This window comes from Dromiciops gliroides, chromosome 2, assembly GCF_019393635.1.
Source record: "Dromiciops gliroides isolate mDroGli1 chromosome 2, mDroGli1.pri, whole genome shotgun sequence".
NCBI classification, from domain to species: Eukaryota; Metazoa; Chordata; class Mammalia; order Microbiotheria; family Microbiotheriidae; genus Dromiciops; species Dromiciops gliroides.
In genome coordinates this window covers 434,870,567-434,883,919 of record NC_057862.1, presented here as the reverse complement: position 1 = coordinate 434,883,919, position 13,353 = coordinate 434,870,567, and the positions used below count along the sequence as shown (strand labels likewise).

Here is a 13,353-nt window from a genome sequence, read left to right as displayed (position 1 = left end):
CCTAGCTGCTCCCTGAGGTCACATTTGAACTCAAGTTCTCCTGACTCCATGGCCAGTGCTCTATCCACTGTACCACCTAGCTGCCCCATAAATTAATTCTTTAATGCAAAATGTAACCCCCTGATCTGAGATTGCAGGGTCCTGGCCTGGATAAGGGAAAAGATGGGGTTCACCAAAAATGAGGCCAGCATCCCACCATACTGCTCAACACAGACTCTGGGTCCCCTTGAGACTGGGGTACATTTCCCTATTGTTGTGAGCATTGCTGGCCCCCTGGGCCTCTGGAAGGACACCTCCCTTTGCAGCTCTTCCTGCCCCCAACCTAACATCTACTCACCCACAGGCTTCACCAGATTTGTGGCAGCCCCTCACTGTGCACTGACTTCTTTGGCTCCTGAAGGAGCATGTGAAGGAGGAAAGGAGGGGGCCCTCCTCCTGAAACATCCCCCAGAGTCCTCTCAACCCTTGGAATATCTCAAGGACAAGGAAAAAGGAGGAGGGCAACACTTCCCCTCCACTAACAAGCCACTTTGAAGCAGGAATAGAAGTTCCCCAAACAGGCACTTCCTGCTAATTAATCTCAGCTTTGGAAGGAGCCCTGCCCCTGCTTAGCCTGGAAGTTGAGGGGTAGTCACTGGTGGGGTGAGAAAAGATTGGAGGAGAAGGAAGGAAAGAGAGGCAATGGGAGTTCCATTGACGACGACCTTGGGAGATCTGTGTTTGAATCACCACACTGCCTCTTAGCTAGCCATATCACCAGAGGTTACACTGCCTTTGGGGACCCGGATCTGTAAATAAGGGAGTTGGATTGAATGAGCTCTAAGGTTACTGTCAGCTGGAAAACTCTAAAACACCTTCATTTGTGCCCCAGAGAGCCCTGGCTGCAAAAATAGTTTCTTTTTGAGTATGACACAGAGCTTGGAGGAACATATATACACTCCCCCACTCCCCAACCAGCCCCATAAACCAGGCTTTGCTCTGGGCTCTGCTGATTGTGGGGAAGTGATACCATCAGACCTCAGAGAATGCCCAGTCACTCTACTGAAAGGGAAAGTGAGTCCAGACTAGCTACCAACCCACAGCCAGCCACAGGTCTGACTTCAGTAATCTGGGGGCCAGTGCTTTGAATCCACCCCGGAGTCCATAATAAAAGCACAAACACACTGTCCTGTTGTTTGCCCCCACTCTCAATCACCATCTTTAACAACCAGAGAAGAGGAGCCAGGCACACAGTTCTGCTGGGCACAGTGTGGGTGCGGTATGTCTAGGCTTCTCCAAGGAGCCATGGTGCCCACTGGCAAGCTGGCTCCAGGCGCCCCCACCATTCCAGGCCTCTTACCACCTCTGAAATCCCAGACCTGAATGTGATAGGGGGAAAAAAAAACCCAACCCTTCCTGGCAGCTTCACTGCACAGCATCAACAGAAATTCCTCACCCCACCTCCCCAAGGCAAAAAGCCAGCCTTCCTCTCTACTCCACTAGAGGAAATGGTTTGGGTTAACCTTCCTCCCTCCCCTTCCACCCCACCCCCCCTCAGCCTGGCTTTTCTTGACACTTCAGGTAAAATCTAGATGCCCTTGTGGCATAGCAGAGGTTGGCCCCTGGTAGGCCAGCATATGGAAGAAAAGCAAAGATGTCCCTCCTTCTGTTTTCCACAAGGACAGTGGCAGCTTGAACCTGGCTTTCCGCACTTCCTAAGGGGGCATTTCTGGAAAAAGGAAGACATTAATCTCTAGGTGCAAAGTGAATGTCCCAATGCATACCCAAAATGTGATTCTCTGCCACCCCACGCCACCCCACCCCATTGTCTAGGGATCAGGCAGCCTCCATCTGAGGAGATAATTACCAGGCAGGAAGGACCAGCTCTCTGCCTCCTGCTCTTCCAAAAGACTTAGTCACTCCTGAATAATTGGGATGGGGAGGGAATGGGCCCAGGGACTATTACTCACTCAAAGGTCTTCAGTGACACAGCTACCATCACTCGCATGGACAGAGAGAATTCTAGATTGAAGCATCCTACCTGCTTGGGCCAGTCCCATGCCTCCACTTCCTAACTTTATCCAATATGTCTTGACTCTCGGGGATCCAGCCTGAGACAGTCTGGGATAATTTCTTATAATGGAGGAAAAATTCAAGGAATCCCTGTGACTCTCCCTCCCCACCCTGGGGAAGGGGCCTTCTTTGAGGATCCTGCAAGTGTGTCTGACAAGGGAGACCTGGAAGAACCCTAAAGAAAAGAGGCAAGCGGGGCAGCTAGATGGCACAGTGGATAAAGCACCGGCCCTGGATTCAGGAGGACCTGAGTTCAAATCCGACCTCAGACACTTGACACTTACTAGCTGTGTGACCCTGGGCAAGTCACTTAACCTCTCATTGCCTTGCAATAAATAAATAGATAGGTAGGGGCGGCTAGGTGGTGCAGTGGATAAAGTACTGGCCCTGGATTCAGGAGTTCCTGAGTTCAAATCTGGCCTCAGACACTTGACACTTACTAGCTATGTGACCTTGGGCAAGTCACTTAACCCCCATTGCCCTACAAAACAAAAAAACAAAAACAAAAATAAATAGATAGGTAGATAGATAGATAGATAAAGGGGCAGCTAGGTGGCACAGTGAATAAAGCACCGGCCTTGGATTCAGGACCTGAGTTCAAATCCGACCTCAGACACTTGACACTTACCAGCTGTGTGACCCTGGGCAAGTCACTTAACCCCAATTGCCTTACTAAAAAGAGGCAGCCATGAAAGGCCACAGGCCCTCTCACCCACCAAGCTCAGTGCTGACCTCCCAGAGGCAAAGGCAAAGTTGGGCAACCCCCATGTTTGCAGGCCTGCAAAGGATCCCCATTTCCTGAGCACTTAAGTTTGAGAGCACATGTGTGTGAAGTGTGTACCTGTGTTTAAATGTGTGCTGATGAATGTGTGTATGAGCACATGTGTGTTTGCGTGTGTTGAGTACATGTGTGCGCCTGTGCGTGCCCACCCCCAGATCCAGGCACCTGCCTTCTGTTTACAGATGTGCCTGTCAGATGCTGCCTCCGCACACAGCTCCATGCCTGCTCAAAACGCCCGCTTTCACCATTAGTTTCTATGACACCAATTTCCAAGAGTTCTGTCTTGTTGAAATGTCTGCTTTTTCATATACCTTGAAGGGGTGTGCCAGAGATCGGGGCAGGGGTGGGGGGTGGGGGGCAGAGCCGAAGGCTGAGGCCAACAAAGGATTATGCTACCCAGGGATGTTCTTTCATCTCCCCGGTTCCACTGAATAAATAGCTAGTTTCAGATTGCACCAAGAAGAGTTAAAGTTAGACATGAATTGCTTCTTGGCTGCAGAAGTTACTAAGGAGGTGAACAGGCATGAGCTTTTACCTCCTAGAGGCCTTGAATGAAAACTGGAAGGTCTGGCATCTGTCTGGGATGATGCAGGTGTCCGCTCTCGGGATGGGAGATAAGGGAATACAGGAAATGGTGTGTGAAGGCCATCTTCATGCCAAGGTCTTTGTCTTTGTCCTGAGTCTTCAGGCAGCACTTGATTTGACAGGTCATATTTCCTAAGCTAGGAAAAGGCCCATCCTTTAAAGTCAACAAATCCAACCAGAGCTGTCCGTACATAGAAGTGAGGCAGAGCGCTTCCCCCAAGGATCACAATTCCTCCACCTGCCATGACATGATGCTGCCCTCTCTTACCTGCACTGAAATTGCCACCATTTGAGTCACTAACAGGTCACTACAAGGACAGGGATTCTGTCTCTAGGAGGCCATAGCAAAACCCCCAAATTTTGCCTGGAAGTAGTCTTTTTTCATTAATACAAATGCTTATCTCTCATTAGCAAAAATGTTTATCAGATTAGATCATCCTGGGTCTGACAGAATGAGATACAGGAGCACAACTTTGGAGCTAGAAGGAATCTTAGAATTCATTTGGTACAACGTCATCATTGCTCTGATAGGGAAAACTGAGGACCAGGGAAGGGAAAGTGATTTACCCAAGGTCCCACCAATAAAGGCAGGCTGCATGGCTAAAAGTCTGGAACTAGAGTTAGGAGACCAAGGTTTTAATCTCAGGTCTGTCACTAACTGGTTGTGTGACCTTGACCAAGTACCTACACCTCTGGAGCCTGTTTGTTCATTTGTAAGACCAGGGAGTTGGACTAAATAATCTTTAAGGTTCCTCATATGCAGTTTGAATTCATTCATTCAGAAACAATGGGAGACAGGATGGGGAGAGATCCTAAGAGGAATTTTGAAGGTACATGAAGGAGAAATGACAGATGAAAGGTTTGGAGGTACCTTGAGAAGAACTAGGGAAGAAGTGCAGGGTGGGGAGGGAAGTTACGGTTTCCCCAAGAAAAACTCCACCCATCTTACCATAAAGAGCGCTCAGGCTTCCAGATTCAAAAATAACCAGTAATGATCACATGCAGTTCATTCTAATGTACCAATGCAGACACTCCCTTTTACAACCACTTGAGACCACAATCCCTCCTATCTCTGCTTGCTTAGACCAGGCTATAAAAATACAAGGCAGAGCTTCACAGGGAACATAGCTAATTCCAGACTCAGGGATCAGACCACTGGGACATCCCCAGGGTATGACAAAAAACCAGCTCAAAATCTTCCTTTCTGCATCTCTTTTCAGAGAGGTCTTCACAATCTCCCTCCAGATGATCTGAAGTCAGCCTGGGCAGCCACCCAGCAATGCCATACCCAATCGATAATGACATAGTTGATAAATAAATGCTGGCAGAGAACCCCGAGGAACATGTGTTAAAAAACGTGACGATGACCAGGCAGCCAGCCTCCTGGGGCCATTCAGGTACCTCAAAAGGGAAAGAAAATTAACACCAAGTATTAAACCAGAACAGGGAAAAGCTGGGCCAGGATACAGCCTTTCCAGCATTTCCTTGGGAAAACAGGCCCTTGCCTAGTTTACAGAGCAGATGATTCCCAGTGAAGTTAATTTCTAAAAAGTGAATACTATTTCCCCATTGATTTCCATTATAAAATCAGAGACGTGTTTGGATTGTATCTATCCTCATGGTACACTGGGCCTAAGCCACAATGCTGTGCCCATCCAGATGGCTATAGTCCCTTTACTTTTCCAATGTCTAACACAGTTCCTTAATAATGTTTGTTGAATTTAATTAAATTCTTCCATAGCACTTTCCCAATTAGGGACAATCTTGACCACTGCCGTTCATGGGAATTTCTTCAGTTCATGAGGGTATCCTTATTCCATGGCTACGGTCCCTAGAACATGATTCCTCTTCTTTTTCTTCTGTTTGAGTATTTATCCTCTGGGTATTTGTTGTTGTTCAGTCACATCTGACTCTTTGTTACCCCATTTGAGATTTTCTTGGCTAAGATATGGGAGTGGTTTGCCACTTCCTTCTCCAGCTTATTTTGTAGATAAGGAAACTGAGGCAAACAGAGTTAAGTGACTTGCCCAGGGTCACACAGCTAATAAGTGTCTGAGGCCAGATTTGAATTCGCAGTGGAGTCCAATCCCAACACTCTATCCACTTTGCTAATAGCTAAAATGTTGGGCTAGGAAAATATTTCACTAATCTACATTGCTGCCATGAAGCTTAAAAATTCCATAAGTTTGTGGCTTAATGTTCTATAAAATGAGTTCGTCCTGCTGCCAAAACTGTAAATTCAAAGTCAATCTGGATTACTTGTTTACCCACTAGGGATGAGGTAACTAACTATCTTAAGTAAAAAGTTTTCTTAGGCTAGGGGGTTCCCCAACCTCTTCCTGATAAGGAAATATTGATTTCTCCCAAGCTTTAAGATCACTTACAGTCAGAAAGGGGTTGGAAAAATCCCATAGAGCTCTGGAATGGTAGGTAAAGTGGGAATAGCCAACTTGGACAGCAACCAGTAAGACTTTAAGATCATCTGGTTGGTCATGTTGCCAACCTGCCAACTCTTCAATAGTGGGAAAAACAGATGGGTCATTCTCATTACATCTCCTGACAGCCCAAAAGATACAGCAAATAAGTATTCATTTATTCAACCAACACTTATTAAGTGCCAACTGTATACAGGATATTCCCCTTGAGAAACTAATGCACAGAGATGGAGAGAATCCCTTACTGCACCCTCCCTGAAGTGATTCAGAAAACGACTGCACCAGATGTCTTAGGCTGGTGCAGAATCAGTGGACTACCTTTCCTTGACCTCCATTAGAGTACCAATGCCTGATTTAGGAGTCAAGGCTGAGAAGGGAAAAAATCCAAAATACAAGTCCAGTTTATGAGAATGGATAGGGGAGGGAAAAAAAAGGGAAGCTGGCCTTCCAAAGATGGGGGGGGGGAGAAGAGAAGAAGAGGTTAAAAAGCATTTATGGGACACTAAAAAGAGAAGACCTAAAAGGCCACTGACCCACTACATGTGTACCCATGGCATAAGCCATGAGCCTATCTATTCATATGCCACATGTGGCACCTCAGCCAATTCTTCCAGTTAGCCAGTCAACAAAGAACATCAACTGACTTCTGAGAAGAAAAGTATATATCCCTAAGAACTACCACTCCCAAGAACAGGAGGGTAGAGGAGGAGGAGGAGGAGAAAGCTATCATTTATGTGGTACTTTAAGATTTACAAAGTGTTTTATAAATGTTATATCATCTCATTTGATCCCTGCAGCAATATTGTGAATAAGTACTATTATTATTCCCACTTTACAGATGAGGAAACTGAGGCTGAGAGATTAAGTGTCTTGCCTAGGGTCAGCTAATAAGTGTCTGAAGCAGGATTTGAATTCAGATCTTTCTGACTCCATGTCTGACACTGTTCACTGTACCTGCTAGATGCCTTGGAGATGTCCTCAGTTCATTTCCTTTTTCAGGGCTTCTCTAGGCCCTAGAATGAAGCCTTTACCACTAGGGACCTTCTTGGCTTCTCCCTTTCTCATTCAGTTTCCCAGATCCTCCTCTAAGGGGCAGGCAGGCAGAAGGCTCCCCAGTACCTCTAGTGTAGTTCAGGCAGGAGCTCTAGACTAGGTCTGGGAGTCAGGTGGGGTGGGTTCCTATGTGAGCTCCACTGTTAACTGGTCATATGACCTCTGGCAACGCATTCATTTTCTTCATTTGTAAAACAGGGATAAGACTCACACTAACTACCTCAGAGTGTTGATAAAGGATCAAGTTCTTAGTAATGTTCTTTAGAGGGTCTCATTGTACCACTGAAGAGAAATGTTTCTCAAATCCCAAGACCTGGCATTCCCTGGACTAGGGCAGATGGAAATGTCTGTGTGAGGCCCTTTCGTTCCATATAGTTGTAGAATCATCCTAGGGCTCCCTGAGGGGGACAGCTGGAATGGGGTGCAGTTCTCATCCATTAGGCAGCTGTGTATGTGAGAGGGAGGGAGGAAGTTCACTGCCTCCCAGAGCCTGGCAACTCTTGAACTTCTCTGAAGGAGCACAGAAACCAGACCATATGCCCAGACAAAAATAGGTGATATTAATTAACATTTAGTTTTCATAGGGCACAAATGTGTAAATAGAGGCACTGCATGCAAGAGTGTGAATGTATCTATCCATCTGTGTTGACACAGGTCCTCAATGCCAGATTTCACCCCACCACCACCACCACATACAAATACATTGCAAATGGGAAAGAGAAACCTAGCTGCTGCATAGGTCCTGCCCCAACTCTCAGAAGAACCCCAGACCTCACAGCATCTCCTAAGAGACCGAACCTTGGGGGGAGGGGCTGAGAGGAAACCCACCAAGGACTGTTTGTAGCTATTCTGGCTTTGAATCTTCTCCCTGAAACAGGACTGGAGGTGGCCAGGGATTTGCCTGGGCTGTTCCCTTTTCTGTAGTTCAAACTCAGAGGGCGTGCTCAGGTGGGAGAGGGCAGAAGCTGAGGCACGGAGGCAAAGGTTTGAAATAAAACACCCTCTTTTTCTTTTCAGGGGGAGACTGTTTTGATGGCTGTCCTCTGCGGTACCGGTTCTCCTTTGCTGAGATGCCCTGGCAGACTGGGGTGGGAGCTGGCTGGAAGGGGCACTTGTTCTGGTGTTAGAGGACCCGGGTTCAAATCCAACTTGCGGTGCTTTCTACTTGTGTAACCTTAACCTGCCTGGAAGTAACTTAACTTCTCCGGACCTCAGTTTCCTCATTTGTAAAGTGACTAGATGGCGTCTGAGGTCCTCTCCAACTCTAGAGCAATAACCGTTCAATCAAGAATCCCTAGAGCCGGCTCATGACTGGCACAGGGAGGGTCAAGGGAAAATCAGGGGGCGCTTCTAGCACCCCGATGGCAGAGTCCCAGTGCCCCGCACCAGCTCTGGCCGGGCCATTCCGCTAGGTTAGCCTCCCTTCTCCCCCGCTAGCCCGCAGGGATGACTGGCGCCCCGGTCCGGTGGCGCTAGCACAGCCAATCCCCCGGGGGCTCGGCGCTGCCCTCACCTGCTCTCAGCGCAATCCCAGGCTCTCGCGTCTGTCTGTGAGTCCGCTGACGCCCCGTGCCACGGCCGGGTCCGCGCGCTGCGCTCCCAGCTCTGGGCCAGGCTGTGCCAGGAGCGCTGTGTGCCCGCCGCCCACGGGGAAGGCTGGGAGGCGGGGAGCGTCGGGGTCCCTCCCAGCGTCGGCCCAGGGCCCGCCCCGCCCTCAAGAAGTTGCTCCGGGGGAGGAGGAAAAGCCCCTGTTCTGTTTTAGGGGAGACAAGGAGCCCCAGATGTAAGGAGAAAGGGAACCTGGAGACTACAGTGGCCGCCAGTACCCTTATGCGTCCCGGGCCCCCGGGAGGATGCGAAAGTGCATATAGATGAAACCGGAGGCGCGGCGGCCATAGGGAAGAGGAGGAGGGCAGGAATCTATAGTCCAGGTTTGGACCCTCGTCTTCTTGCTGTGTTCAAGGAGGAGGGAACCCTAGGGAAGGAATCCTGGCTCTTTTAAAAGAGGGTCAAAAACCTGCGTGAGTAACCATTCTCGGTGTGCGCAGCCGGCCAGAGTTAAGATGAAGGAAGTCTGCCTCCAGATTTGTCGTTTGTGACCTGTATGAGCATGAATGAGGCATTTCCACTCAACCTCCAACCCCGCCTCAGTTTTAAATTTTTTTTTATTTTGGGGGCAGGGCAATGAGGGTTAAGTGACTTGCCCAGGGTCACACAGCTAGTAAGTGTCAAGTGTCTGAGGTGGGATTTGAACTCAGGTCCTCCTGAATCCAGGGTCAGTGCTTTATCCACTGTGCCACCTAGCTGCCCTCCCTCAGCTTCCTTAATTGTAAAATAAAGAAATAAGACTAAATGAACTCTAAGACCTTGCCAGCCCTAAATCCTGTGAGCCAGTGACTCAACTGAGCCCTCTCTGTGATCTTGGGGTGGGGAAGGCAAGTCCTGTTCCTTCCTCTCTTCATCCAAGGAACAAATTGATTCCCTGTTACCCTTACACCCTCTCCTCCCCATCAGCTCTCAGAGATGGAAGCAGTTCCTATAGAATGTAATAGGAAATGGTAACACTGAGTCACTGGGGAGAGGACCCATACTGAAGCTGGGGGTGGGGTGGGGGGTGGGAATGGAGCCTTCCCCCCTCCACTCTTCCTGTTTCCCTTCATCAGAAGCCTTTGTACTCAGTATCCAGAACCAAGGACCCTCAGTGGAGTAACTGGAAGCTGTGGTGTGAAGGATGTCTTCCTGTTACTTGATACCACCTTTTCTCTATACTCCTCCAAGCTGCTAAAGAGGCTCACAAGATGATTGGTCCTGTTAAGGGGCTAAAATTCTAGCTAAACTGTCTAAACTATCTAATGAGTGGTCGCCAATAAATTATAAGCTTTAGCAAGAGTTAGACTTTTAAGCATTTATTAAGGAGAATAAGAATTTGGTAAAGAGAGAGAGAAAAGCCTAGATTCCTATCTATTAAAGGGAGAGCACATTTCTAGCTCCACTCTCCACCAGAGTCCAGAGGAAAGAGCCCGAGACTGAGCGCCAGTCTCTTCCTTCCTCCTCCCACTAGCCCGCATCACTTCCTGACTCCTGGTCTTGCCCTCAAAGACCTTCCCTTCATGGGCAGAACTCTTCTACAGTAAGTATCCAGCAGGTGGCGTTATTCCAATCGTTACAGTCCCCCCTGTTGTTCCTCAAGAAACAAAATGTTTCCTTGACGGAACAGTAAAAAGAATATAATAACTATTGCTAACTAATAATATGTGAACAACAATATAGAAAAGGAAGAGAGGAAAGTTTTGTCCAGAGGGGTGATTTTTTTTTTTTTGTCCTCATGAACCGACGCTTTGACATTGGTCTTGCAAAGGGAGGGCCTCTGCAGAGAATACATGTTACAGATGGTGTATATTATAACAGAAAGAGAAAAAAAAAAAAACAACAAAAACAACAAATCAAAACTGTTCATTTAAAGTCTCTGAAAGTCTTTTCTCAGATGTCCTCTAGGTGTAGTCGTGGAATGGAAGTCTTTTCAGGGGTTGATGTGTGGATGCTGGTAATCAGCCAGGAAAATTTCCTACAAAATTGAGCTTAACACAACTTTAAAATAGCTTTGTCAATAATCAAATCAAACAATGAAAGTTCTCAAAAACATGTCTAAGGGAATTCATAATCTTAGTTGTTACACATGAAACATATAATAAAACAAAAATTGAACCATTCTTTAAAATTATATTATTATTATAGTCCCCCTTTATGGAGGGTAATTGAGAAGACAATTGCTGCGATATTAATTTTTAAAAATAATTTTTATCTTTGTTTCATCACTTTTTGCATCATCTGCCTAATTATCCTCATGCCATTATGAGAAATTAGAAAATCTAATATAATTGGTAACAGGTGTCAAGGCCAAATTCAACACTGTATTTATCATGACACCTGAGATAATTATGGGGGTTACCATAAAAGAACAGAGAAATGATGGGATATGAGCATTCCCACACTTGAGCAATATATACTGCCCATACAGTATGCCAGGCTTAAAATAGGTGGATGGAATATACGTCCATGCCACCGAACATATTGGAGGAAACTGAGTCAGACTTAATCAGATCCATGGGATTAAGATGTCCATGGCATCAGGCATATAGGAGGGAGCATAGAAGCCAGGTGTAGAAGTGAGATGGGTGGGATGAATACTTCCAGCCATCTGTACAATATTGTGGGGAAAAATAAAATAAAATATTAAACCAAGAGAATCCAACCTCAACATTTGTCAAAAGCCGTTCTCTCGGCCATACCTTGACTTCACGCATGTCTCCCCTCATGTGACAGTTCAGTGTCTGCTCTTGCATGTATTCCTCTTGTGATTGGATGGCACCTTGGCCAACTGGCATCTGATAACTCAGAATAAAGGTAATTAGTGTCTTAAATGATAAGTTCCCATAATCCAAGTCTCATATGGATTTAAAAATTGAGGATAATAAATGATTGCAAAAAATGCGAATACATCTTGACTCAGAACACAATATATAATTATGCAACAATTTCAAATAATACCCCTTTTTTTAACTAGTATACAATTACTTTTTTGAAAAATCTGAACATATTTAAATACAAGTTAAAGCACAACACAATCTCAAAGAAAACTTTTACAAATGTTCCCCTCTTTTTTTTTTTTTTTTGGAATATGCTTATCAAAAATAATACTTCTAGAATCAATTTACACTTGTCGTTACAGTCCCCAGTTCCTGGGGCTGGCCCTGTGTCAACTAGTGTCAAATACTGTCACCCTAGGGTGTCTGTGCCCAAGGTGGGGGTGGGGGTGGTGACTACAGAGACTTGCTTACAACTTCTGCCTGGACTAGGACACAGGACACCATGGGACGATGACAGATTGCAAGCTAGAAGGGCCCTAAAGCTCAGAGAGGCAAGTAAGTAACTTCTCTTCATAAAGGTGTATATGTAGTAAAGCCTCAGGTTCTCAGACTTCAGAAATATTGACTTTGCCACTAAATTGTGTTGCCTGCTTGTGGGGCTAGAAGAAAGGGAAAAGGGAGAGGGATTGGTGAGGAAGAGAGGAAGGAAGGAAGGAAGGAAGGAAGGAAGGAAGGAAGGAAGGAAGGAAGGAAGGAAGGAAGGAAGGAAGGAAGGAAGGAAGGAAGGAAGGAGGGAGGGAGGGAGGGAGAAAACCATGCCTTGTTTCTCCACCTCAAGTCTGGTATACATAGTATCAGCCTTGTGGTTATACTGTATTTGTACACCCTCTTTTGGCCTTGGCCTCAACATCTGCCCTACCCCTGGCCCTATCTTACTCTCTGCTAAAGGAATTCTACCCCATGCCCCACCTTAAGAGCCCAGCCCGGTCGCAGAGTATGGGCAGGGAGTCCTTGGCTGCTCCACAGAAACTGAGTGGAACACTCAGGGGTCAGCAAAGAAACTGAAGTACAGTCTGAGCTAGGCAGAGGTTTGTGGGCCAAGTGCTTGAACCACTCAGAACCAGAGTATCAGTGTATGAGAGCAAGAAGAGACCTTAAAAAGCACCCAGTCTAGTGCTCTCATTTTACTGATGAGGACATTGAGGCCCAGAGAAGGGAAATAAGTGGCAGAGCAAAGCTCAGAAGCCACCTTTTCTAACACTGATTCCAGAGCTCTTTCCACTATTCCAAGCTTCCTTCTCTCAACAAGCCCCTCAGTGGAGAACAGAAATCCAGGCAGGCGATAATGAAGTGTTGCTCTTACAGCCTCACCTGTACTCTTCTCTATGTGATACCTGGAGTGAACTCCATCCCTCTTCCTCAACTAGTCCCACCAGATCATTTCCCAAGGGCTGGCTCTTCTCCCTTATAGGCCTATACCTCAGATTATTATTATTATTATTATTATTTTTTTTTTAGGGCAGATGGGGGAATTCCCCTCTGCTTTGTGACCACAACCCAGCTCTGGTCACTGGCATAGCCAGATTCCATCTTGCCCTTCCCCCAAGCTAGGTGGGGAACAAAAGCCATTCCCCTTCACATCCTACATGCTATACCCCAACTCCATTACAAACTGTCAGCTTCACTCTCTTTCATCCCTCACCTTCAACTGAAATAACCCCTTCCTTCATTCCTCCTGGGTAAAAAAGTTCTCTTTAAGGCTTAAACCCCCTTTCTTAGTCTAGGGAGGCCTATGGGCCCCTTCTAGAAGTGTTTTTAAATATAGAAAATAGAATACTTAAGATTCTAAAAGGAAATCAATCTTCAAAATGTTGAGAAACAAGTTCAGAACCCCCAGCTGAGAGTATATACCATCTTTATCCTGCATAGATTATCCTATCCACCTCCCATAGCATTTTACACACATTATCTAATTTAATCTTCTCTATTACTCGGTGGGGCAGCTACGTGGCATTGTGTGCATAGAGCAAAAGGGGCTGGAGTCAGAAGGAACTGAGTTCAAATTTGATCCCAGACGCTA

General features: G+C 46.5%; 1 protein-coding gene across 2 annotated transcripts in view; it reads right to left on the bottom strand.

Annotated features, from left to right (window-relative positions):
* Window positions 1–8,540, bottom strand: part of LOC122738021 (dual specificity testis-specific protein kinase 1-like) — a 43,730-nt gene extending 35,190 nt beyond the window's left edge. For both annotated transcript variants that reach the window (XM_043980061.1, XM_043980062.1), the window contains exon 1: window positions 8,420–8,540. The gene's annotated coding sequence lies outside the window, so the exon portion shown is untranslated. The remainder of the gene's footprint in view (window positions 1–8,419) is intronic.
* Window positions 8,541–13,353: the final 4,813 nt, after the last annotated feature.